At 38.3% G+C, this 26,731-nt stretch overlaps 1 long non-coding RNA gene across 1 annotated transcript; it reads right to left on the reverse strand.

Moving 5' to 3' along the window:
• Positions 1-294: 294 nt before the first annotated feature.
• LOC119501092 lies at positions 295-2,728 on the reverse strand. The gene is made up of 2 exons (XR_005209754.1): positions 2,435-2,728; positions 295-1,158 (listed from the first exon to the last, which is right to left on the reverse strand). It is a non-coding gene; the product is annotated as an uncharacterized LOC119501092 (long non-coding RNA).
• Between the last annotated feature and the right edge of the window lie 24,003 nt (positions 2,729-26,731).

Below are 26,731 nucleotides of genomic sequence, written 5' to 3' on the forward strand. Positions count from 1 at the left end.
GAACAGGTTAGTGTGTCAAACATAGGCTTTAAAAATGATTTTTACATGAGTGAAATGAGTCTCATACAGCCGACTCCACTGAGGACAGCTGCAGCACAATCAGCTTCCAACTGCTCTTAGGCTAAATGCACCGCAGAGCTACACTAAAACAAAGGTCAAAGGTCAGGCCTCACTGCACCCTGACAAATATTCACATGACACTGAATATAAGAGAGGAGTGAAAGGAAAAGAAAAACTCAATCAATGGAGAGAAGTAGATGTTTCTCTTTTCGCTCTTTAAGAAAATAAAACCCATTGACAGATTTGTGTTTTATTTCAACAGAAAGGAGCAGAGATGTTGGTGTAAGTGAGGCATGGTCTGACCTGCTGGGGTAGTAAAAATGAAGTGAATAGACACAGAACACTTTACATTCCTGCCTCCAGACAGCTGCACGCTCACAGAGGAAAGGTGGAGAGTCAGTGGAGCTTGAAGAGTGAGATCTCATGTCACATTTGTACCTATTTTACTAAATTAAAATGATTAGAAATAGAAGTATTCATAGGATCCAACAGTTTGTGTTTTTTTGTACAAGTAGCGTAAAACCTGTGGTGGAGGAAGTTTTTAGATCATTTGGTTAAGTAAAAGTATCCAAATTGTATTATTAAGTACTCCATTATAAGTAAAACTTGTTATAATATTATACACTATATTATTGTATTATTATGACACTAGAATGCGTTAATGTATAAGCTGCCTTTTACTGTTACAGTTGGTCAAGATGGAGCTAGTTTATATACTGTTGGGTGGTGTGATCTACAACAGTGCATCACATTTTATAAGCTAATCGTGTGTGTTGTATGTAAAGTATTATTACATCTGTAACTACAGCTGTCATATATAAATGTAGAGCTTCCTGTCTGGCATAGCTGCACGGTCTTCATCTGCAGCTGGGAGGTGATCCGACTCCTCAGGATCAGACCATCACAATGTTTTGCAGGTAAATGCATTTCAAAGATGAATAAATATGCAGCACAAGCGCTCATAACACAGGGCAGCGATCGGCTGACGTCAGCAACTGACATGTTATAATCCAACTCAGTGGGATGGGTTTCAGTCATTCTGGGAGGAGAGCCAGCAAGGAGCAAACCCAGCTGAGGTGACAGTTAGTATGAAAATGCCTAGAAAAAAAGATGGAGTAAGGAAAAACAATACAAGTGTGGAATATTTTGAGCATATTTATACATATTGTGACCTTAGTGATATGAGTAAAAAATGAATTATTCACATGAGACTATTCTATTCTTTTTAGTTATATGAATTCTTGTCCCTTTATTTTGCAAAAAGGAAAGGTTATATCTGTCCCCCATGTAAGGAAGACAATAAGAGACACAAGTAATTAAATTTTAACAGCCACCGAATACTTAATATTGAAATTTGAACACCACTGAATTCATAGCATTGAAATATTTTACTTTGAAAGTGATTTGTTCTGAATTCACCTCTTTGAAATTGAAATTTGAAATTTCTCAATTTGCAACTTCAAAAGGTGAATTTGAATATATTTGTTCACAAATTCAAATCCATTTTTTTTTTAATTCTGAAACTTTAATCTTTGGATCTGAATCTATTGAAAAACAGTTGAAATAAATAAATAAATATAAATATGAAATTTCTTGATTTGCAATTTCAAAATCTGAATTTGAACATATTCTTTTTCAATAAATTCAGATCCAAAAATTCAAGTTTCAGGATTAAAAAAAAACAACTTGAATTTTTTTATTTGAACAAATATATTTAAATTTAGACTTTGAAATTGTAAATCAAGAAATTTCATATTTTAATTTCAAAGATGTGAATTCAGAACAAATACATTTAGTTACATGGTTTTCAAAGTAAAATATTTCAATGCTATGAATTCAATTTTGCACACAGATTATAACACATTATAATGCATTGTAGACATGGCTGTCATAGAAATTGTCACCAATAGTCTATACGGTTTCCCAGAAAGAAAGATAGCTATCTTTATTGTATGAGGTAAAGTACAATAGAATACAACGTTATCGTCCACTGTAGTGGACATTTTTGCAAGGATCATGCTTTGAGTAAAGTAATGATGATACTTGACCTCATGCTTCATAATGTGTTATGATTAATGTTAAAAGCATTACGAATATTAATGAGCGCTTATAACTATAATTATACAGCAGATTATAACACATTATAAGTATGTTTATAATTCATTATAGACATGGGCATCATAGAAAGTGTCACCAGCAATACCTTCCCTCTCTGTCCTGCTTTAGCAGGTAGAACCTATAATTCACAATCAGAAGCTTCTACCTGAAATCCCTTCTTAAACATGTGATAGGATTTTGATATATATATATATTTAGAGGAACATTTTTGGATGTAAAACTTTGATTTCCAATCTTTTCAAATTCACATACTAACCATATCATTTCAAGGTGCAGGTATACAGATGTGTGCTTTATTCCCCCGAGTAGAAAACTGTGGAACTGCTGCAGAGCAGAGAGCCGTCTCCTCATTGGAAGAAATGAAGGAGGCCTCTAACTGTCACCTGTCAGTGAACAGACAGACTGAGTGCTGCAGAGTGCTGGTTCCACCTTAAATTATATTTCCCTCTGGTCCAACACCATCACTCCTCTATACAACAGAATAAAAATGCTTTAACATAAGAAATAGTTGATATTTTATCTCAAATTCTATTCTATTCTATTCTATCCTATTCTATTCTATTCTATTCTACAGCAGTTTATGGGATTGCAGGAGAAGAGGAGAGGACCCACCCCCTGAGACACACACACACACACACACACGCACACGCACACACGCACACACACACACACACACACACACACAGCTCCCCAGAGTATACTTTATGCTGAGGACCAGGAATGCAGGACTGAGGCTCGTTTTTCTGTCTCAAGTTCATGTCCAAAAGACCCTCCCTCCCCTCTCTCTCTCACACACACACACACACACACACACACACACACACACACACACACTTTCCCTACCGTTTTTACCACCTTCTCTCTCCACCCCTCCTCCTCCTCCTCCTCCTCCTCCTCCTCCTCCTTCTCCTCCTCCTTCGTCTGCATTGCGGACTGTCTTTTTGTTTCCTTGCTTGGACTTTGCAGTTGAACTTGAGACAGACAGACAGCTTGTAAACAGTTAGTAGTCTGGGCCCCTGTCTGGTCTGGAATGGCCTGGAATGGCCTGGGGTGGGGGGGCCAAAAGGGCGGAGAAATGGACACCAGACTGAACAATCCTGTTTTAACACAAACACCTTCAAATGGATTCAGAGACGTTTTGCATCTTTGAACACGTCCAATTAAAAGCAGAGAGACTTCACATTTTGTGTTCACACGCTACTCTATAAAGATGAATGAAAAATAGAATAACTGCCGGGGGAAAGGTCAGGGGGATGCTGGACACTGATAAAGAACGTCCTAAGTTTGTCATTTCTCACTGAGACATTTACTGTGTTTACATATCATAAGGATTCATTTTTAAGCTTATAGGTATGTAAATCAAAATGGTGAGTTTTACCCTCAATAAATGAACAAAGTGGACAGAAAATGACTCAAACTGTTGTTACTGGACTGTAATTGTGTCGTTTTGCAGAACTGAATTGACTTTAAACTGAGATATGCAGTGAAATAAAATCAGCCCAACCCGGATCAGTAGGCTGTGTGTGTGTGTGTGTGTGTGTGTGTGTGTGTGTGTGTGTGCATTTTAACAGCTCAGGAAGAAAAGGAAATGGCTGTAAACACACTATACAGCCGGACAGGCCTCCAACAAAGCCAGTGTGTGGTGATTGGCAGGCGAGGGGGGGGGGGTTGGTATGACATCATGTAGCGTAATAACTGCAGTGGCGGACTCCAGATGCATCAAATAATACTACAGGAACAAGAACATTCTGATTTGAGAAACACATGATGGTGGCTGTTTCCTCTGAGCTTCTTTTTAGACACCAAAAACAAATAAACCCAGAGTTTCTGTTTCTAAGAGGAGTGATAGCTCTAGCTGGACGTGTCCACACGCTGAAATACAAAACCTCTTTCAGTGATGACTTCACTGACATGGTGATAATCCACAAGGATCACATCCTGCTGGGTATTGTTTATTTTTTTTTAGAAAAGATGAAGAAATAGAGTCAATAAGGAAATCAAGGTTACTGAATTACTTGGGCTGTCAAAGTCAACGTGATAATACCGTGTTAACGCAAATTTATTTGAACTTTACTAACTTCTTTAACGCATTAACGCAACTTGTGATTTTTAGGTTGTAGCGGCTCAGTTTTAAAGTTAGAGTGAATATACTGGTATCAAACTAGAAAACCTAATGAATCCATTGGTACCAACCATGTCATACTAGCTTGTCATGAAGGAGGTTAAATAACGCTCCAAACTTAAGATACATTTTTAAACATAACTTTCATGTCTATTTTCAAAGGGGTCCCTTGACCTCTGACCTCCAGATATGGAAATGAAAATGGGATCTCTGGGTACCCACGAGTCTCCCCTTTACAGACATGCTCACTTTATGATAATCACATGCAGTTTGGGGCAAGTCATAGTCAAGTCAACACACTGATACACTGGCAAATCCTTGACAAATCTCCCTTTAAGGTACATTTTGATCAGATAAAAAATAAATGTGCGATTAATTTGCTATTAATCACTATTAACTGTAGACAATCATGCAATTAATCAGGATTACATATTTGAATCGATTGATAGCCCTTTGAATTACATAATAGTTTTTTTTTTTTTTAAATAATGTAGATTTATGTGATCTAAGCATCGATGTCTGAGATGCGATAAACTATATAAAAATAATACAAATATTTAACTAAATGTAGGCCTCCACTTGGCTGCACAGTCATATATATATCCAAAAATATTACAGGCACTCTAAGGCTGTTAACAGTTAACAGCAGCATACTGTGAGCCAGAATTTGAACTTGAGCTTTACACTGGTAGCTGAGAAGACATGAAGTTGTCTGCACTACAGTGGACTGCTGCACAGTGTGCACAGCCACGTTGCAGTGACCACAAGACAACCATTTGGGATGACTGCGGTGACTAATTTATATCATTATGCAGTTCCAGCAGCCAAGTGTAACACAATACACCATTCATATAAACATACAATATGTTCTAGGCTGTGTTGAAAGTTATCAATCATTTAAAAAAAAAAAAAAAATGTGTTTTTCTTTTGGTTCATGTTATTTTAAAGAATTAAAACAAAGCATGAGGTACCAACTGTTATGGAGAATTTTATAATGCTGCAAGTAACTACACATTATCATGAAAAATATCAAATATGGCATGTTTGCCAAAAATGTAAATACACAAATAAATAGCCTGGTAACACTTTCTATGATGAAAATTTCTACTATGCATTATAAACATACTAATAATAAATGGTATAATCTGCTTATAGCACTGTAGAATTATAGTTATAAGTACTCATAAATAGTCATATAATGGTTTATAACAACAATCATAACACATTATACAAGCAGTCATTTATTTCAGTCCTTTTTCCATAACAATTTTCTATAAGGAATGCACATAATAACGAATAACAATGAGGCATAAAAATAAAATAGGAAAAACAGACAAAACAAAACAAAACAAAAGTTTTTGTTTTGTTTTGGGATTTTATAGTGACTTATAAAGTCATAATACTTCATAATTGCTGGTCACTCACTGACTTGTTTTTGCAAAGATCATAATGTATTGTAATTCCCCTGGTTGTAATACATTATAATCTTTTTATAAATCCTTTTACAAAAGCATGTGTATCAAAACTATAAAGGAAAAATCTGTACTCTCTTTGCTGATTATAAAAAAAAAGTCTTTGACTCAGTGGGACATGACATCTGTGGACAAAACAGAACAAGATTATTGCCAGCACTGTTCAATAAATGCATTAGAAACATCCCCAACCCCAGGGAGCAAACTGAATTTAATTTATTTATACAGACAAGCTGCTGTGTTTGCAAACAGAGCAAGGACTGCACACATGTTTAAATATACTTCACAACTGTACTGTGAAAACTGGCAACTTAATGTCAACATAGGAAACAATAAATAGATCACACATTTGCAGTGTGTTGTGGGCCATCTTCCACGGCCCTTTTGACAGAGATCTGTTTTCAGGATGGCGTAGCAAGAGCAAGGAAGGGCGAGGGATCAGCTCTGTCCAGTCTGGTTTTCTGTGGGTGGAATGGCCCATCCTGTAATACAAACGGATCCAAACTAAGGCCAACCCATAATCCGTTAACTCTACCTCTTGAGCTTTAACTTCCAAGTGTGATATCAGACACATTCTGATTGGTTTCCTTGTTATTAATATCTAAGGAAAAATAAACACTTTCACCAAAAAAAGCTAATATTGGAAAATTCTGCAAAACCCCATTTTGTTATCAATGAAAAGGTTTTTTTTCAAGCCAATGCTGATGTAAAAATGTTGTTTTCTACTATATCCGTGCACAGCAAGCAAGAGGCAAGGTTAAGCAAGGTTACAGTAAGGTTAAGATTAGGGAAAGATGGTGGTCATGGGTAAGAGTTCGTCCAATATAAATGTCCTAAAATACTGAGAAGGGTCTAGCTGCAGCACTCCTTCTTCGGACACTTTCCGGTCGTTTCTGGTCCCGAGCTTGGAGAAGGAAGTGACGTCTGAAATTGTGTACACCACAGACGATCATCAGGATACGATAGCATGCGTTTATTAGCTTGAATAAGCCATACAAACACCGAGGTAAACAATACAACGTTAATATTTTGATGTAACGTTATGCTTTTTTGCATTATTTCCTGTTGTCGTGCTAACATCAAAATTAGTTTGATCAGTATAGCCAGCTAATGTAGCTAGCTAATATACTCATAAGTTTAGTACAAGTAATTTTGCTGCTTAACTTCACGTTACCTAACTTTTTAAGTTACAATTATATTGAAATATAAAGGTTGTATTGTTTACATTGGTGTTAACGGTGGAGGTTGTGTGGCATGGACGTGATACATTGTATTATACATTCAGTGGGGTCTTTATTTATTAACAATAAGCATGATAAAACAATACACTGCGCAATATAATACAGTGCCATGTACCATAAATGTTATTTATTGCAATAAATGCACGTGATTTTCCACCATGAGTCCTGGCAATGGGAATGGGTCCCAGTGCCGGAGATGACCGAGCCTGGATCTCTGCAGTGTGATACTGCTATAGAGCAGTATTAGATGTTGAGTATACCTTAACCTCTGGAGCACATGCAAACATGAACACACCCACGCTCACACACACACACACACACACACACACACACACACACTCCTGTCTATAATGAGCAGCAGGCCAACATGCAGCGGGCAACGGACAAGGGACTCGTCCTCTTCAAACAAAGCCAGGGTAAGTTTAAGACTGCATGCAGTTGTTAAACAACTAAACGTACTGCAGGGCAACGCACTAGTCTTCTGTGAAATTTTACAGCCATCTACAATGATTTTGACCTTATAAATGTGTAGCCTGCTTGTTTAGCAGATATGGAGGCATGTTGCTGCTCGAGGTGTTTCGCTGTGAAATCCATCCAGGCTGATTTTCTCCCTCATTTACATTGACTCATGTTGGGCATCATTAGTTTTAATCATGAAACAAGTGAGCCGCTCATCATCACCGAGCAAGCCTTAATTGCTGTAGTCTATTTAGTTAGTTCATTTGCACAGAAGCCATGACGTTTAAAAACAGTGCACACAAAGCTGTGCAGAAACACAGGTGGGCTTAGCTCCAGTGTCCTCCCCAAACACGGCACTGAAAGTTCAAATAAATTAATGTGTAATCAATGTAATTTGTGGAAAGTATGGTGGTGAAGAAAGTAGGACAAGGGGCATCGTAAACTCCCTCAGACGCTTCGCTGTAGAAGGATGATACTCATTATACTGTATGTTCAAACTTGGAAAGTGATGTAGCACAGGTAGATCTATTATCATTCCAAAACTGAACGCTTCTTTGCTTAACTCAAGACTTGCATTGAGGGGAGCGTAAAACACAAGGATGATATCTTTTGCAGATCTGGTGCCATATGGTGCTCGGTATTTCCTCAACAGATCTCATCATGGCTGCCGGGTCACAAACTTTCTCATTTTACAGCTAAACAGTACACTACAAGATGATTCTGAAAACATCTGAGTAGAGAAATACGTATTACAGTAACAGAATATTGATTCATATTTGATCAGCACTGACTAGTTTGACCGTTTGATCGGAGTTGGTGAGTGATTGTCAGCTGCTCAGAGACAGCAGACTCCAGATCAGCTCTCACTGCTTGTTTTCCTCCGGTCTGTGAAATATTGCAGATGTCATTAGGAGCACCGGAGGAACATGATGTTTTTCAGATTACCTGTCTCATGCACTAGTGTCAGGATATAGCGACCGCTCCATTTCTACCCACTGCTGCTTTAACTTATGTCATAACCTAAATACAATATATCAGTATAACAGTGTGAATAGTGTTTTGGTTTATTTAGGTAGAGGTCATTTTTACTCTCCTGCACATTATTCTCCATTGCTATTTCTATGTTTTGTTTTTACATTTTTAACTCAACAAATAAATAAACTGAAACTTGGTGTTGTTGTTAACGAATGTTTCCTATAGTAAGATACAGGATGGCCATTTGATATTTCTCTAAACTTATTATTATTACCTCCGCCAAGGCCGAAGGCCTAGGAAGGAGGTTATGTTTTCACCGGCGTTGGTTTGTTTGTTGGTTTGTTGGTTTGTTGGTTTGTTGGTTTGTCCATTTGGAGGCTTACTCTAAAAGACCGTGATGGATCTGAATGACATTTTTTGGAGGGGTGGGGTGTGGCACAATGAACAATCCATTAGATTTTGGTGGCGATCCGGGGGGGGCAGCGACGTTTATGAAACCTGCCTTGGCAGAGATCTGCGCTCTCCGAGTGCACTTCTGGTTTCGACTTGTAGTCAGTCTTGTATATGACAAGCGTTTCCATTTTGTGTATTATTTATGTGTACTAGTGAACACAGCCTACTATACTCTAGTAGATAGTTGCCTTTGATTGTACATTGACTCATTGTATATGGCATCACACACACACACACACACACACACACACATATATATAAACAGCATTGGCATGGTGATAAGAAGCAGATGTGCTCGGGATCAACTGACCTCTGAGTCACTTCCTGCTCTGACCGCCATGTTGTTGCTCCTATAAAACTGTGCTAAAGGAAGAGAGGATTTCCACCTGGGTGGTTTATCAACACCTGAACAGACATGTGTGTGTGTGTGTGTGTGTGTTAGTCTTTTTACAACTCCTGTCTGGCTTTTCTTTCTACGTCCATCTGTAGCTTTTAACGCATGTTGTTGGTGAACATATTCAAAGAAATGAAAATGTAATAATCAGAACAATCTCATACCAGCTGAAAAGACAGTTGCAGATCATCTGTTTTAGTTTGATGCACAGCGCATGATTTAAAGAGCTGCATCTGCCTCGTATTTAAAGAAATGGACAGTGTTTTACACATCAGTGTAAACAAAACCTTTACCAACGCCTAAGCTAAACCACCTAAACACACCAAAATAACGTATGCTAACCCAATAAATGTCACCAAAACCGAGGCTGTTTGTCATACACATGTACACATGAGGGTTTCATTTGAGAGTGACTAAATTAAACTTCACCATAATTTAATGAGAATGAATAATAACAACTTTGAACTATATGATAGGCCTTTCTATCTTCTTATCTTTTGTCTTGTCAAAATACATTAGTATATAAATTATAATTTTGTATGAGTAAATAATATAAGTCAGTCCAAAATGTACAGTATGTCCATTTCAAGTAATTTTCTCTTTTGGTTTCTTAAAACCAAAATAAAGAGACATCCAGGATCCAAGATAGAGCATCCCTAATGTATTTATGTGTTAATGTATTTATATATATATTTCATTGTTAGAAGTCGGCCAATTAGCCTACTGAGAGTACAGACTATCATATGCAGAAGCAAAGGCAGAGTTAGTTCTCTGGGTTTGCTCAAGTACAAATGTCAAACATTTTTCAAAACCGGTCAAACTGTTTGGCTGAAAAGTGAGTTTTTCTTATTGTACTATGTATAGTATTTGGGCACAAGGGACTACTGTTTTTGCAAATTATATTTCAGGAAAACAAACAGAAGTCCCATGTGCCCAAATACTATACATAGTATAATACGAAAATGTCTGTATATCTCATAAACTACAAGGAGCACAATCAATTATTTGGTATCTATGAACTCATAACAAGTTGAATATCAAAGCAATGCACACACAGGCATTGTGAAAAAAATATTTCATATTGAAAACATTTAATAAACATGATGTTAATGTTTTTTCCTCATTTAAAAAAAAAAATCCTGACTCTGACTATTGTTAAAAGTTTGATATTTCATGTGATCTAAAAATGTCAAAGATGTACTGTTAGATACTTGCCCAAACATTTGACCAATCAGAACAAATGTTGTGGCATCATACTCAATATAGTCTTTGGGAATAAATGGGTTAAGTCAGGGTGAATGGTTGGGTGTATGAAGCACTGACTTTGTCACTGGGGAGCGGCATTCATTCTTCCAACAGTAAAAGTTGTTTTCTGTTAACCATCATCGTTCCCTAACTACCAAATAGTTGTCTAAATCTTACAGAGGAGCAAAAGAAAGCATCTGGACTGACTGGCCACATTGCAAACTGGCACGGCATGTGCAGAGCCCGGGATTTGTAGGCTTTGAATGAACATCACTGGTACCCATCTGCCCGGCATCAGTGACATTGGTGATAATACTGAAGGACACCCCAGCTCAAGCCCGCTGTATCACCCTGCTGATATGTGCTGCTGTGCCACCGGACTACAGAGCAGCTTCTTCATCCTCTACATGTTATTATTGCACTGCAAACGCAGATATCACATCTGGGAACTCTTTGTTTCTTCTACACACCAACATATTGCTCCGTTAGCACTACTACCCAACCCTTCACTACCTCATTACTTTGCAGTGTGTGTACATAAATGTATACTATTTCCTTTTAGAAATATAATATATTATTCTTCTTTTTTACATATTCTATGTTGTTCGATTTTTAATTTTATTATGCTTATTTTTATTGTATTCTTATTATGTTTCTCTTGTTTATAAAATTTCTATGTGTACATAATGTAGGGTCAACAGCTTACAAGAATATATTATTAATATGTATGTTTTTTTTTTAAATGCTGATAATAGAAAACAAATACATCAACCTTAGCTATTTGTATCGTGTGCAATCAAGTGTGTGTTATGAATTACCTGTTAACATCCCATGGATACTATCTAAATATACACACAGCTCTATACATATTACACTTTGTCAAGTAATAACAATTGTTTGGCATATTGCAATGTAGTATTTCAGTTTCTGGAGATTATGAGCTGCTCCGCATGGTCTTTTACACCATCATTAGTTGACTGAGACTTTTGTCTGACTGGCTAAATCTCTAAAAATTTACAATATGCCACTAAGCAGAAAAAAGGAATCAGCTTATTCATGATTGTAGACATGACATTAACAACATCCTTCCACAATATGTGCCTCTGAGCTCATATTTGGGCACAAAGAATAATAACACCTATGAATAAATCAATGAGTAAATTTGCCTTCAGTCATATGATGATCAGGGTTATATAGATCTTTTTTTCTACTATAACCTAATAATATTGACTTTGTTATCCACTCTTATATTTATCAGTAAAATAATTATCAGTTCATCAACATTACAAATTAGCAATATTGTAGATATATTAATATCAGCGGTCTGAGCATTCAGTAGATGTAAGAAATGATGAAGAAATGGTTTCTTCTATTAATGAAGGATTAGAGATGAAGACGAATGAAACATATGAAAAATATTGCCGGCTTTCTGATATAAAGACACATGAACAGATCACATCCGATCAGATTTGAACAAGTTTTCATTTATTTGTGCCTAAACACTATATTTAGTATGATAAGGAAAATGCTACAATATTTGTTCTGATTGGTCAAACGTCTTGAAATTTGTCAGAGTCAGGATTTTGTGCTAACATCCTGTTTATTAAATGTTTTCACACTGCTTATGTATGCATATCTTTGATATTCAACTTGTTATGGGTTCGTAGATACCAAATACTTGATTCAGCTCCTTGTAGTTTCTGAGATACAGACATTTTCTTATTATACTATATCTTTGTTTTGGGCACATGGGACTAAAATATAATATCCATTGCAAAAAAATTTGCCAAAATACTAGATATAGTATGATAAGAAAAACTCACTTTTCAGTCAAACAGTGTGACCGATTTAAAAATATATATATATCTTCCCATTTGTGCTTAGTTAAGCTCAGAGAACACTTCCACCAAAGGGAATTTAAAAAAATCAGTTGCAGGCACAAATGGGATAATTTATATGTGCAATGTCTCTATAAAATATCCCTTTCTGTTGCAGTGCAGGAGGACATTCAGGATAAACTCCTTTGTACACCTGACAATGTGTTTCTGTAGTTCACTGACTATATTTCAAATCAGAATCACGTGTAGTGACCGGCTAAGTTTGCACATTTAGAAAATGTGCCTTGTTGGATTTGACTGGACATACACATAAGTGGTGAAAATATAAAAGATTTCTCTATTTTAAAGGAAGTGCATCTATGAATAATGCACATATATATACGGTGCTGCACTTACAGTATATAAAACTAATTAAACATGACAGGATCTTTGGGCACTGGACTGATTGAGCTACTGTGAGGCAGGAAGTCACCAGAAAATAAAAAACACCACTTACGAGATTTAAATGTTACAAATCAATCATTGTACCTATCAGCACTATAACTGAATTACATAGCAGACATACTACTCTGCCATATATGTGACAGAAACCGCAGGCTGCACTGTAAAACAAGGTGGGACACAATGTGTTAAAATATGAGTGTGGTTCATCAGGATTCATATTCACTGTGGAGAGGAAAAGGCAAAGAATCAGAGTGTTTAGCTCTCTTCCTCCATCTAGTGCTCTTTATTATGAACTGCATCTCAAGGACACATGGACAAGAACAGCAGGAGGGTTATGTCTCTCATTATGTCCAGTGACTGACTGTACAGAGAGTGCAGACAGACACCATCATGGACACCAGTACAATCCTAAACAATATATTACAACGGTAACCTCAGCACTCTTTGATGGATTGCCATGCAATGTGGTTCAGACATTCATGGTGCCCAGAGAATGGATCCTAGTGACTTTGGTGCCAACCAGCAGCTGACTTATCCAGTGAAATATCTGAACATTTACTCATGGCAGAGACATTTAGGCTATTCATGGACAGACATGTCCCCCTCAGGATGAATTGTAATAACTTGATTAAAGTGATTCCCCTGACTTTTCATCTTGCGTCATCATGGGATACATTTTTTTTAATTTGTTCAACATTTTGGTTCATGACCAAATACCCGTAAAACTAATGACTTTCCCATCAGCCTCAGCTACTATATTGCTAATTAGTAAATGTTAGCATACTAACATACTACATTTGTTTACACATTATTAATTAGCTGGATTTTAATCTCTGCTAAGATGTGTGATATGTCTTGGAAAAAAAATATGCAGATGTTTAGAGTCCTGGTTAAAAAAGTGCAACCTACAGTAGCTATTTCTGTTTCCCCTTTCACTCTCAAAACTGCTTTTCAATTCAATTCAATTTATTTTTATATAGCGTCAAATCATAACAGAAGTTATCTCAAGACGCTATTCATAAAGAGCATGGTCTAGACCGTACTCTATAATTTAGAGACCCAATATGATATCCCCCATGAGCATGCAATCTTATGCAACAATGGCAAGAAAAAAACTCCCCTTTAACGGGTAGAAACCTCGGACAGAACCAGACTCTGGGTGGGCGGCCCTCTGTCTCCACCGGTTGGGTGGAGAGAGAGAAAAAGAGAGAGAGATGTACAGCAACTAGTAATAATACAAATAGGACTAATAACACTAATCAATAGCAGTAGATATCATAGAGTGATAATAGAAATATCAGTAATAATAGCAGTAATAATAATAATAATAGAAATATGACTACTACTAATAATAATAGCAGTAATTGTAGCAGTAATGATAACAGAAATGAGGCTGATAATAATGATAGTAGCAGTGGGTGTCAAGCAGGCAGCAGACACAACGACGATCCAGGTGTAACCCCTATCCATGGATACCTGCGAGACAAGAAATCAAGTTAGTAACATGCATGAATGGGACATGAATGCATCCAGGTGGAGACTAATAAACAAACATATAGGAAATGGGAGCTGGTAAAATAATTCTGTACTGTACTAGATACTGGTCCTGCTGCTGTAGGGGCATCTATATGACCCCATTCCCTGCAGAACAATGCTGCTTGTGGACCAAGAATACTATTCTTCCTCTTGCACTTGTTATATATAAACTGGAAAAACAAAGTTCGGAAACTTGTGTTTGATGGATTATTTCTCTGTTATTACAATGTTAATTGGCATTGTATTTTACATCGTTGGAAAGCCTGTTTATTTACCTTTCGCACTGATGTCCAACTTGTAAGGATCATGCATTTGTGGGATGAGCAGCACAGCTGATTATGTGGGTAGCGCCCAAGAAAGATTTGCCAAAATGCTCCGTCAATGGTAAACAGTGTATTCTCCTGTTGGTATTGACTCTGGTTTTGAGTTGTTTGGTGGATTGGATGATTGAACTCTCTATCAGTAACAAGGAACAAACAAAACATATTGGCAATTTTAAACTTTATTCATTTAATACACTGTCAGGAGCCACAACAGCCTGGCACCTCCTCCTCATGCTGGTCACCAACCTGGTTACACGTTGCTGTGGGATGGCGTTCTATTCCTCAACCAGTATTCGTTGCAGGTCAGCCAACGAGGTTGTGTTGGTCACACTAACACGTACAGCACGCCCAAGCTGATCCTACAAGTGTTGAATTGGGTTGAGGTCTGGACTCTTGGCAGGCCGTTCCATTCTCTCTACTCCCACATTGTGGAGGTAGTCTGTGATAACCCTGGCTCTGTGGGGGTGAGCGTTGTTTCTTGGAGGATGAAGTTAGGTGCCAGATTGTGGAGATATGGGATCGCCACTGGCTGCAGAATCTCATCCCGATATCTCACTGCATTGAGATGGCCTTCAATGATGACAAGCCTTGTTTTGCCAGTGAGGGAGATGCCGCCCCACACCATGACACTGCCCCCACCAAAAGCTGTTAATCAATCGGTTCAACAATCAGCATAGCGTTCTCCACGTCGTCTCCATACTTTGACCCTGCCCTCCAACTTTGGCAGACAGAACCTGGACTCATCACTGAACATGACATTCCCCCACATGTTCAGGTTCCATTGTCTGTGTTGTCGACACCAGCGCAAACGGGCCTGACGGTGAAGGGCAGTCATTGCAGACTTCCTGGTAGCCTTATGAGAATGCACTGTTTACCATTGGCAGAGCATTTTGGCAAATTATTCTTGGGCGCTACCCACATAATCAGCTGTGCTGCTCATCCCACAAATGCATGATCCTTAAAAGTTGGACATCATTGCGAAGGTAAATAAACAGGCTTTCCAATGATGTAAAATACAATGCCAATTAGCATTGAAACAACAGAGAAATAATCCACCAAACACAAGTTTCCGAACTTTGTTTTTCCAGTATATATGACCCCATTCCCTGCAGAACAATGCTGCTTGTGGACCAAGAATACTGTTCTTCCTCTTGCACTTGTTATACAGTGTATATCAGACTTCAACCTTGTGGGTGACAACAATCTTTGTAGAAAACATTAAAAGGAAAAGTCTGGTATTCTATATTGTTCTTATTGTTCACAAATCCCATGAAAAGACCAAAACCAACAACATATTAGTCCATCTAATCTGTCAACAATACTGTGACTTCCCCACCCTGTCTGTGGCTCTCAGTCCCAATCCCATTGGTTCCAACTGATGTAAGTAGTACAGTTACTTATAAAACCAAATCATTTCCTAAAAACAGATGGTCTCTGTGGTTTTCACTCAAAAAGGAGGAAATAATGCATTTGTTGGGGACGACTTACAGCAGCAGATTAATCCACATTTGGTGCTCTACGAGTGAGAATAAACTGCAGAGTGTGTGTTCATGGTGATGAAGGAACATGTCAGCCAGTGACACAGTGTGGCTCATTGATGCATTTTTAATGGAGCTCTATGGCACAGAGGAAGAAAATACATCAGGCTTTGATACACACACAATGCTTGCTCTTAGATACATTCATTGTTGGTTTGGTAGTAAGAAATACATAGAACATCAGCATGCTTATCCTTCTAAATCAACCAATGGCCTTTTAGAATCCTTCTAGCATCTAAAGGCAGCACCCAACGTGGCTTTATGTGCCCATAGTACAGTGTACATCCTGTGTATACAGAAAGGAAAAAGAGCAGATAGAGTCATTTGAATTTCTTCTCCAACAATGATGGAACAGTCACATACGCTTCAGTTCACTCTTTTTATTCTTGCATTGAAGTGTCACAGCAGCAGGAGTACAAGTATAGTACGAGGTTCTCCGTTCTTAATTTGTCATTTGTCAATTCCAGCAAAGCAGTCATTGGCAAATGAAAATCTTTGGTCTCAGGTTCCTTTAACAATACTCAGAAAATATGTATATATAAGAGTAAATCACACAAGTAAGTAAAAGCAAAATGATAATCTAAGGCATGAAATAGTGCAGTTAAAATATAGGGCTTAAATATAAACACAAGTAAATATAAAATAGTAAATTTGTTATTTTGTGGAAGTCAGTATTTCAGATGGGAAAACTGAATGTAAACAGTATGTAGATGCATGAAGTTATGTATGTATACAGATGTAAACAGGAATGTAGTATGTCATAATGAGAAGTACTAAAATTATATATACAGAGGAGTAACAGTTTCTAAAACAGTATGTAACGTACGTATATAAAGGTCAAGAGACAATGGTAAAGTGGGCAGTAGTACCCTTTAAAAAAATTAGAGTACTGTATACATCATGCACATGTAATGTGTACTGAAACCCCAATTATCACAAATAAGGAAGGGAGGATGTGGCAACACTAGGGCCGCCGATCAATTCAAATATTTAATCTTGATTAATCGCAAATTAATCGGACATTTTTCATCCGTTCAAAATGTAACTTAAAGGGAGATTTGTCAAGTGTTTAATACTTGTATTAACATGGGAGTGGGCAAATATGCTTGCTTTATGCAAATGTATGTATATATTTATTGCTGGAAAACAATTAACAACACAAAACAATGACAGCAAAAATATGCTCAAATCATAACATGGCAAACTGCAGCCCAACAGGCAACAACAGCTGTCAGTGTGTCAGCGTGTTGACTTAACTATGACTTGCCCCAAACTACATGTGATTATCATATAGTGGGGGTGTCTGTAAAGGGGAGACTCGTGGGTACCCATAGAACCAATTTTCATTCACTTATCTGGAGGTCAGAGATCAAGGGACCCTTTGAAAATGGCCATGCCAGTTTTTCCTAGGAATGACAATGATTATCATCTAGTCCACCAGTTTGTTCCACACTGAAATATCTGTTGGATTGATGTAATCTGGTTCAGACAGCCATGCTCTTTATGACCTTGGGGATCTTCTGCCTTTTGGGGATCTTCTGCCTTTTCATCTAGCACTACTATGTCAAAATTTTAATTTGTCCAATCCTCAAAATGACTTACAGTCCAACAACATTCAAATCCTGTTTCACTGTTTGCCACAGGCTGGAAAACTGTCCTATCAGGATATGCTGGTCAATTAATGCCCCAAAAAGAGACATTTTGCTGACCAGCTCCTCAGCTCCAAATCCGAATTTCGCCTATAGGGTACCAAAAGGGCTAGAGCCGGCCCTGGATTTTGGTGACCTTCTTCCCTGGTGACCATATTTCAGGGGAAAACACATTCTAGCACAACTCCTGCACTGGCTGTCATGATGTCTCAGCTCAGGTGGGATGCAGGAGGACACAACAAAGACAAGGAGCACCAGGCAGCACTTTGGTTCAGCCTCAAGGTCAAATGAGACAGATTTCGGGTGCTGTGGTGTCCCTGATTTTATAGAGCTCAGAATAAAACCCTGATCGCTGTGGGTTTTCTATCTGCCTCTACTCTCCCTCCCCGTGAAGGTACGGCGACTCGTTTTTCACAGAAAGACGCTTTTATGGAGCTGCAGGCTGCTGACGGGCAGCAAGCGTGTGTTCAGCAGACTTTAATTGTCTGTCGGTGGCAATAAAAGAGCCGGTGAAATACACAACCGTAAAAGAGCAGCAGGCCCTCGAGCCCGGTGCATCCTGGGAGACAGAAATGAAGAAAACACCGGGTTAGGGGGCTGATAGTGACGAGATCAGACAAAGAGCCTTTCACCTTTAAATTTAAATGACTGGATGCATTTCAGTTTGGAAATGACTCTACATGAAAGCCATCAATCAGGTTGTTCAATAAAAGGTGACTCTACATACAGCTGGTGATGTCATCATCATAATATATTTATCGAAAATGGCCTTTTAAATAGGTTGAAACCTAATCAAATGTGCCACCGTAATAAATAACACATTTTTAAATGTACTGGTGATTATGACTTTAATGAACTCAAAAAAAAGATTTGAAATTGTCATGCAAAAAATAGTATGAAACATTGATTAATAACAATTTGACTCATTACAGTATCATCGTGTGACATTGCATTGATTGTGAAGTTCCCCAACTGTTTTTTAAATTCTCATGTTTTTTTTTTCTTTGTACCAGAGTGCCACCTCCTGGTCATAATTGGGCACTACGGGAACATTTCATTTCAGTCAGCAAATTACAGCAGATTACACAAAAGAAAGCCAAATATTTACTGCAAGTCATGACCTCTCTGAGGGAATCTGTAGTAATTTAGAAGATTTAATGATACACATGATAGATGACAAATTAGTCTCTAGATTACATTAAAGGTGAACTATACACTACCGTTTTAAAGTTAGTAATCTCCTGCCACAAAGCTTGATTGTGTCCAGATCTATATGTTAGAATGGCCTTTCTTGCTTTCTGGTTGTAGAAAGTCCTCTTTACAGGTATATGTTATTTTGTATGAAGGGTTTGTTTATGTGGAGAACACAATGCTGTACAATGGTTCGCACACTGACAACTGAAAGGGCAGAAATAGACAAAGATCCCTCTGAGCGACAGTTGAATCAGAACAGAAGAATCAAAACGTGTGCAGATTTAAACAGGAACAGGTTCCTGTTTCAGTGTCAAGGTCACAAGAATGCAGCATATAGAACAAGCTGGAATTAACAGGCAATGTGATGCTTTAACAAAGCTCTTCTTCAAACTCCACAATAGAAATAGAAAGTTAGTCTGGGGTTAGCACTGTTGAAATATCAGCTGAACATAATACAGACTGACTAATGTGGGAGTTTGAATCGTTTCATTCTTCTTCTATTGGGGACAAAATTATTTCAAATGTAAATAATGCATTTGGTGTCTGATTTATACTGTTTTTTAAAAAGCTATTATAACAGCTGATTTCAAACTTTTTAACGGCGGTGTAAATCCTCCAAGACAAAGATGCAAGTAAAATCAGATAACTTTAGATATTTGAAATAAACCACCCAAAGAATTGAGGGTAATCCCTCAGATTGCCTGATATATAAGAAGAAGGTCATAGCCTCCTCTTCACATACAGGTAACGTGACTTATGCTCTGCACAGTGAATGAAAACAGTTAAGATAATGAGTTTCAGATCAGTAACACATCAATGTCTTGTATACAGCTGCATTTAAACATGAACCGGAGCAAAATACAAACTCCTGTCTGAACTGACTGTGTGGGGGACGCCTTCACAGATCTGTCGACTGATCCACATTCTGTTTTCCCCCTCACATCTCTGAAAGTGTTGAAATAATCGAAGAGGAGACATATTTGGCAGTGCAGCAAAATATCTCTGCTGTTGTGACTCTGCTATATCAGACGAGCCAGATGTCCAGAAGCACACATCTGGCTTTGGTAGAAATGAGCTTAGAACAGGGTCCCCACATGTGATGAAGAATAGGAGGAACAGGATAGTCTTTATTGAGTCTTTCTCTATGTTCCCATTAAACATCTGAAGCTTTGGTTTAATTAGCACATAGTAACAAAGTATTTTTATGATATAGATGTGATGTGGTGCTGGCATTGTTTTGTAGCAAGAAACATACTTTCAAAAGTGTCCCACTTTACCTTTTTTGCTAACACAACATTTTTCAAAAAAAAAAGCTTGCAGGAATAATAAAGATGACATTCTGATTTCTTATTTAGGACTTTAATCACAGACAGTGTAGCTTCATCAATGTCAGCAATAGTGGTCCATTTTCTATTTAAGGCCTTATGTGTGTTAAGGTCCAATATATTTCCCAGCCCAATTCCCCGAGCACATGCCAAACAGTCTCTCTTTGAATTTCAAAAGGCATGCTATTTAAAGACACAGCAACATCTAGTGGCATTTTTTTCAGCATAGCATACTTAAACAGAGTGGTAGAGACGGCTCAGTCTGGTTGAGTTAAGTTCAACACATTTTTCAAAAAGTTATAATCTTCACCATGCTCTTATCCTGTGAGATTTGTTTTTAGTTTATATTTTTTAACAATAATGAAAATAATCAAAAATCAAATAAACAAAAATAACAATTTCATTTAGTTTTCTTCACAGAAATGAATGAAATGTTGAGATATAGGTCAACTGTATATTGTTTTTAAAAGTTGTCTTACACCCCTTAAAATCAAGAAGGCCTTGCAATTTTGACTGGCTCTCACTTTCGGCAGTTTGGTTGAATATTGCGTATTCTTGCCCTGCTGTTAGTTAGTAGTTGGCTTTTATTTTTTTTATATAATTGATGACTGTAAATGTAGTTAGTATGGACCCAATAGTAGAGGTGAAATGCCCTATTTGTTTGGAGCAGATCTTACACATTGCACCTTTAAATCTAAGTCTACAGTAACTCGCATTGTCTACAATAGTCCTTAATTCAGGCAATACGTATTAGTGATTCAGCAATTATCGGATAGTTTCTTAGTAACTACCTACAATTTTGTGTGCCATATTGTCCAGTGTTACCAGTAGTTCTTCCACCACTGCCGTTTGGCTATACAGAGGCAAAACTCTAATTGTCAAGGTTCTGTAACGTGCAGTTTATTGATATGCAGATTATAAAGTGAGTATACAGCCTGATGAAAAGAGTAATATATGCTCATGATGGCAGATCAATAAAGATGAAAAAAAAATATCCTCTGAGCTACAGACGTCTCAATGTAAGTCTATGGGAAAAAGTATTTTTGGGCCCAATGGCATCACGTGACTGACACGGAAGTTGCAGTACCGCCGTTCGGCCACTACGAAAATTGGGATCAACGACCGACGCGCTTCCTGGGGGCTTGGTCTGCTCCCTATGTAGATATGAAGGACTCATTCTAAGCTAACAAAAACACAACGATTCTTACTTTCAGGTGATTATACACTAATGAAAACGTAATTATAAATATTATATTCCATTTAATAGATCCCCCAAAATGTTACACATTGTTCCTTTAAAGCTCAAGGATAGAGCAAAGTACACTTCATTCATTATAAGGCATTGGTTGAAATGAGCCTGGATGGGGATTGGTGTGCGATTGTGTGTCCCATATAATGGAGGGTTTGGTCGGTATAGAGTGCCACTAATCAGGCCCGTGTGTGGCTGAGGGACCCTGCAGCTGCAGCTCGGGTCGCACTAAACTGATGTGCTCGCTGAGACTCGGGGAACAGCGAAACTACATTTAATCCAAATCGACCTCGACCTTCAGACGCGCAAGGTCACCGAGGGCCGCGTGCAGTCTGCAGCCTGTAAGAAATGCAAATCCAGCTCCATAAATGTGCTTTAATCCTCCTAATGCGCTCACTGGACCGATTTAATGAAAAATGCCTCAATTCCCCCGCGACTCGTTTTATGGAAAACAACTCCTGAAGGCATGAGAGGGAGAAAGAGAGAGATTACAATCTGTTTGGACATGGATCCGTTTCTTCTTTACCATTCCTCCCAGTGACACACACACATAGAAAAAGGCAAGAGGCAGAGTGGGAGTTTCAGGCCTCTTTCTGTGCTGTAAAACTTTATAGCGATCTGGGGCCCAGTTGTCATGGCACCCGGTTATACGAGTTTGACCGGGGGTGTGGATAGGAGGAGTGGGAGGGTTGGGGGTCCACCATGTGTGTTGGTGTGTGTGTGTGCGTGTCGCCAACTCTCTTCTTCTGTTTATAATTATAGGGAAAGTGGGAAAGAGAGAGAATGTGTGTGAGAGAGGGATCATTTTTGTGAAAGCAGAAGGCTCCTTTCTCCACAGCTTGTTATCCACACACACAAAGGTTTACAGCAGGGGCCAGCAGGGCCCTCACTCCGGGAACTGAAACGTCAAAACTGGCCAGACACCAACCGAGAGAGAAGGGACAGACCGACTGACACAGCGCAAACACTCCGTGGGAAAGAAATATCAGCCTCCATCCTGGAGTTTGATCATCTCCGTGCGTCCTGCGTCATCTGCGCTGCAGCCCCAAAGCACGGTGAGTCCCAGCTGACTGCAGACACCAGGATCTCCCTTTCAACCCATATTACTATCCTATCAGACGTGTGGTGATCTGCTAACTTTTCAGTGCAAATACTGACACATTTGACTGATTATCGTGCAGTTTACAGTGTAAGACAGCCATCCTGATTAGTATTAAAGGCCTATCTAGACTCCGTTACGCGCGCCCTTCCACAGACCGTCCATTTCACAGCCTATTTTTTTACCCAACATCCATATGGGCTTCATACACAGCTAAAACTTCATTTAGCTCTGTGCATGTCATCCAAAAACATGCAGAATATTTATAGGCAACTTTTCGTCTTCCAAGAATACAGCAAATAACATAACGTAATAATCCGTTTTTTAATAATCACGTTGATGATCATGTTTGAGTTATAGAGACAGGAAACGGCATGAATCTGGAATTAACTTAACCCCAATGCTATATTCATTAAATTCTCTTATAAACGTGATTGATGACACATTTCCGAAGTACAGAAAATTATACATTACACTGTAAAACATGCATGGTTGTGTACAATGGATTTCCATTTACTCTGATCTGCGATTGCTGCAGACAGCATTAACCCTCCTCCATCCTGATATGGGAGCATTATAGCAGATTGTTTATAAGGATAACACACTGTGTATTATTTGTGTGAAGTGAATAACTTTTTTTGACAAACACAAGGAATACATATTCGTACACACACACACACACACACACACACACACACACACACACATATATATATATATATATATACTTTCTTTACTGTGACGGCAATGCTTTATGGTCATTTCTGTTTATTTTGTCACTTTCATCAATGTGTCCAGGTTGTGTCACATGGAGGGGTTACCAGTTCACTACTTTATATATTAGGTTCAGTAATGTTCAGAATAAATGATAAACTAAAGGGATTTTTTTTTTGCAATTCTCATTATTATCAATATATATATATTATATAATAGTGGGCAACTCCGGGGTCATTTAGGTATCTTTAGGGTATAGCAGGCTCAGTTTTAAAACCAGAGTGATTATACCTGAGGAATCCATCGGTACCAACCATGTTATTGTCGTGAAGGAGGTTAAATAACACTCCAAACTTAAACTAAATTTTGGAGAGAAAAACTGGCATGGCCAAGGGGTCCCTTGACCTCTGACCTGAAGATATGTGAATGAAAATGGGTTCTATGGGTACCCACGAGTCTCCCCTTTACAGACATGCCCACTTTATGATAATCACATGCAGTTTGGGGCAAGTCATAGTCAAGTCAGCACACTGACACACTGACAGCTGTTGTTGCCTGTTGGGCTGCAGTTTGCCATGTTATGATTTGAGCATATTTGTTTATGCTAAATGCAGTACAAGTGAGGGTTTCTGGACAATATCTGTCATTAATTTTGGTTGTTAATTGATTTACAATAATAAATATATACATACATTTAAATAAAGCAACATATTTGCCCACTCCCAATCTCCCTTGAAGGTACATTTTGAACAGATTACAAATGTGTGATTAATTGCGATTTACAGTTATATACAGTTCAATTATAATGATTTAATTTCCTTCCAAATAGAGACCATATTTGACTTTCTATTACCCATATTTCCATATTTCTCACAAAAGCCATTTGCTTCACTTTTAAGCCAGATGACACTGAATCTTGATCAAACTTCTCAGTAACAAACACATGCTTAAGCAAAGCAATGTGTAAATAATGCATGTTTTAATGCAGGGTGTATCAAGAATTCCTGTTGCTCATCATGAGGAAATGATCAGGCCACTATGACGTATGTGATTAGTTAACATTTAATGACTCAACAAAGAGTAATGAGTATATGAATGCAGCAAATACATGAATCAAATTAGCTGCAATCCAGTCGCATAGAACAGTGATCCGAGAGCAGAAGAGTTCTATAGAAATATGAAGCTGTGTGTGTATATATATAAATATACGTATATGTACAGTACACTGTATATATGGGGAGATGTTTCAGAGAGTATATATGAGGAGATGTGTCAGAGAACAACAGCGACACGTGGAGGCAGAAATGACGCACTACATCACATTGTAGTTCTAGTTAGTGAGCAACACGACAGCAGTTTGCTGCTTTGGTTTGAGAGGTAATTATCATGTCTCGACCTCCTTTTTCTCTTCTTCTTCTTCTTCTTCTTCTTCTTCTTCTTCTTTTTCTTCTATTGTCAGATCCTGTTTTAAATGCACCAAAGCAACAGCAGGTTCCACTGCATTTGTTTATTAAATCTGATTTATGACAGACTGCTTCAATCGAAACATAAATAATATATTCACATACCATATATAAAAATATCATTCTAATCACATAGAATTTATTTCAGTGAGATACTTAAAATTCTAACAACCATGAGTCCTCTGTCAGCGCAGACAACACGTGATCCTTTGTTATGTTTATAGAAATGTTCCCATTTTGAACACTAACCTTTTAGTGATATTTATTAATAATAATGTTTCTGCAAGTTGATGTGAATTTCATGCAAGTGTGCATAATGTTATCAGGATAATGCTGATATGTCATCATGTTCATCTTTTCATATTGGTTAAAATATCAGTAAAAGCAATAGGCTATTTACTCATTATTTTTTTGTACTACTATTATTGCAGGATTTTGAAAATGACTTAAATAGTTTATGACAAATTAAATAATGATTAATTGTGGACAATGGTATTCGCATGGTTTGTTTAGATCCAGAAATAATGATTCATGGTTATATATTTAAATGTATTAGTATGAAGTTGGCCTATATGCGTTTTAGAGGCATTGAACACACCAAGCAGCTGTTTGTTCTCACTCACATTTTGAGTAAAAACCGAATATAAAATCTTAGTTTGCTTAGATTTTAAGAAAGGAAATATGTGTAAAAAGAGATACAAACTTTCAAATGTGCGCACAGTGTGCGGTGTACCTGTCCAATTTCCAATGCTTGATTAGAAACTTTCTCAAATACCCTCTGGTTTTCCGTCAGTACCAAAATGTTACTTCAATTTTAGCATCTCAGTTTGAATCATTTTCTACAGTTTCCACGAGATTAAAACAAAATCCCTCGCAGCTACGTCAGCCCTCCTTTTGGAGGCAACCACGACTTCTCCTGCAACTTTTCCCCATGCATTCCTCTGGAACATGAGCTGCTACATAGAGCATCCGCTATCTTTTAGTGCGGCGTAAAAGGGCTTAAATCGAAAGGGGAAATTCCACAGCGGGCGGCTACGTTGAACTGACTGTAATTGGATGCAGCTTTGGGAGTCAGGCCGCCTCTTTCTCTGCCTCGGCCTCCTGCTCCTCTCGTCCAGGCTCTGGCTGGAACAAGCGTGCTTCTCATTTGAAGCGGCGGTGAAATATGGACAGAGTGCGTTTTAATGGCGCCTGTAGTGAACTTCCCGTTATAAATAAAAAAAGAAAGGAAGGAAGAAAGAAAGAATGAAAAAAAAGTAAGAAAGCAGCCGTGAGAGCGCGAGGCGTGGCCTGCACGTGAACCTCACACTGCCATTGGCCGCGCGTAACAGGAAGCGTTTCCAGCCAAAATCTGTCTCAACCCAAAATATGACCCCTCCTCCTCCTCCCAACACACACACACACACACACACACACACACACATACACACACACACACACACACACACACACACACACACACACACACACACACACACACACAGTGGAAGTGTCTCTCCATTAACTCTTTCTCTCCCAAACACTCAGGTAATCGAATCACCTGCCGTCGCTCCAAAAACAAACTGGGTTAATATCATCGCAGAGTAGGTGTGTGCGCATGAGGATGCGCCAGCAGCAGCAGCACGAGCAGCAGCAGCAGCACGAGCATGTCATCTCACAGTCAGCCACCGCCAGGTAGCCTATAGATGCAGCCGTTACCGCATCGGCACCGAATGGAGCAAGGCGCACCCTAACACGTCCCGGTTCTGGATGCGCTTTTACGCACAGTGTGTTATCTGTTCGCAGGATTCCAACAAAAAGGCCCCCTCCTCCCGCCACAT

The sequence above is a fragment of the Sebastes umbrosus genome, chromosome 14 (genome assembly GCF_015220745.1).
Source record: "Sebastes umbrosus isolate fSebUmb1 chromosome 14, fSebUmb1.pri, whole genome shotgun sequence".
In the NCBI taxonomy this organism is placed as follows: Eukaryota; Metazoa; Chordata; class Actinopteri; order Perciformes; family Sebastidae; genus Sebastes; species Sebastes umbrosus.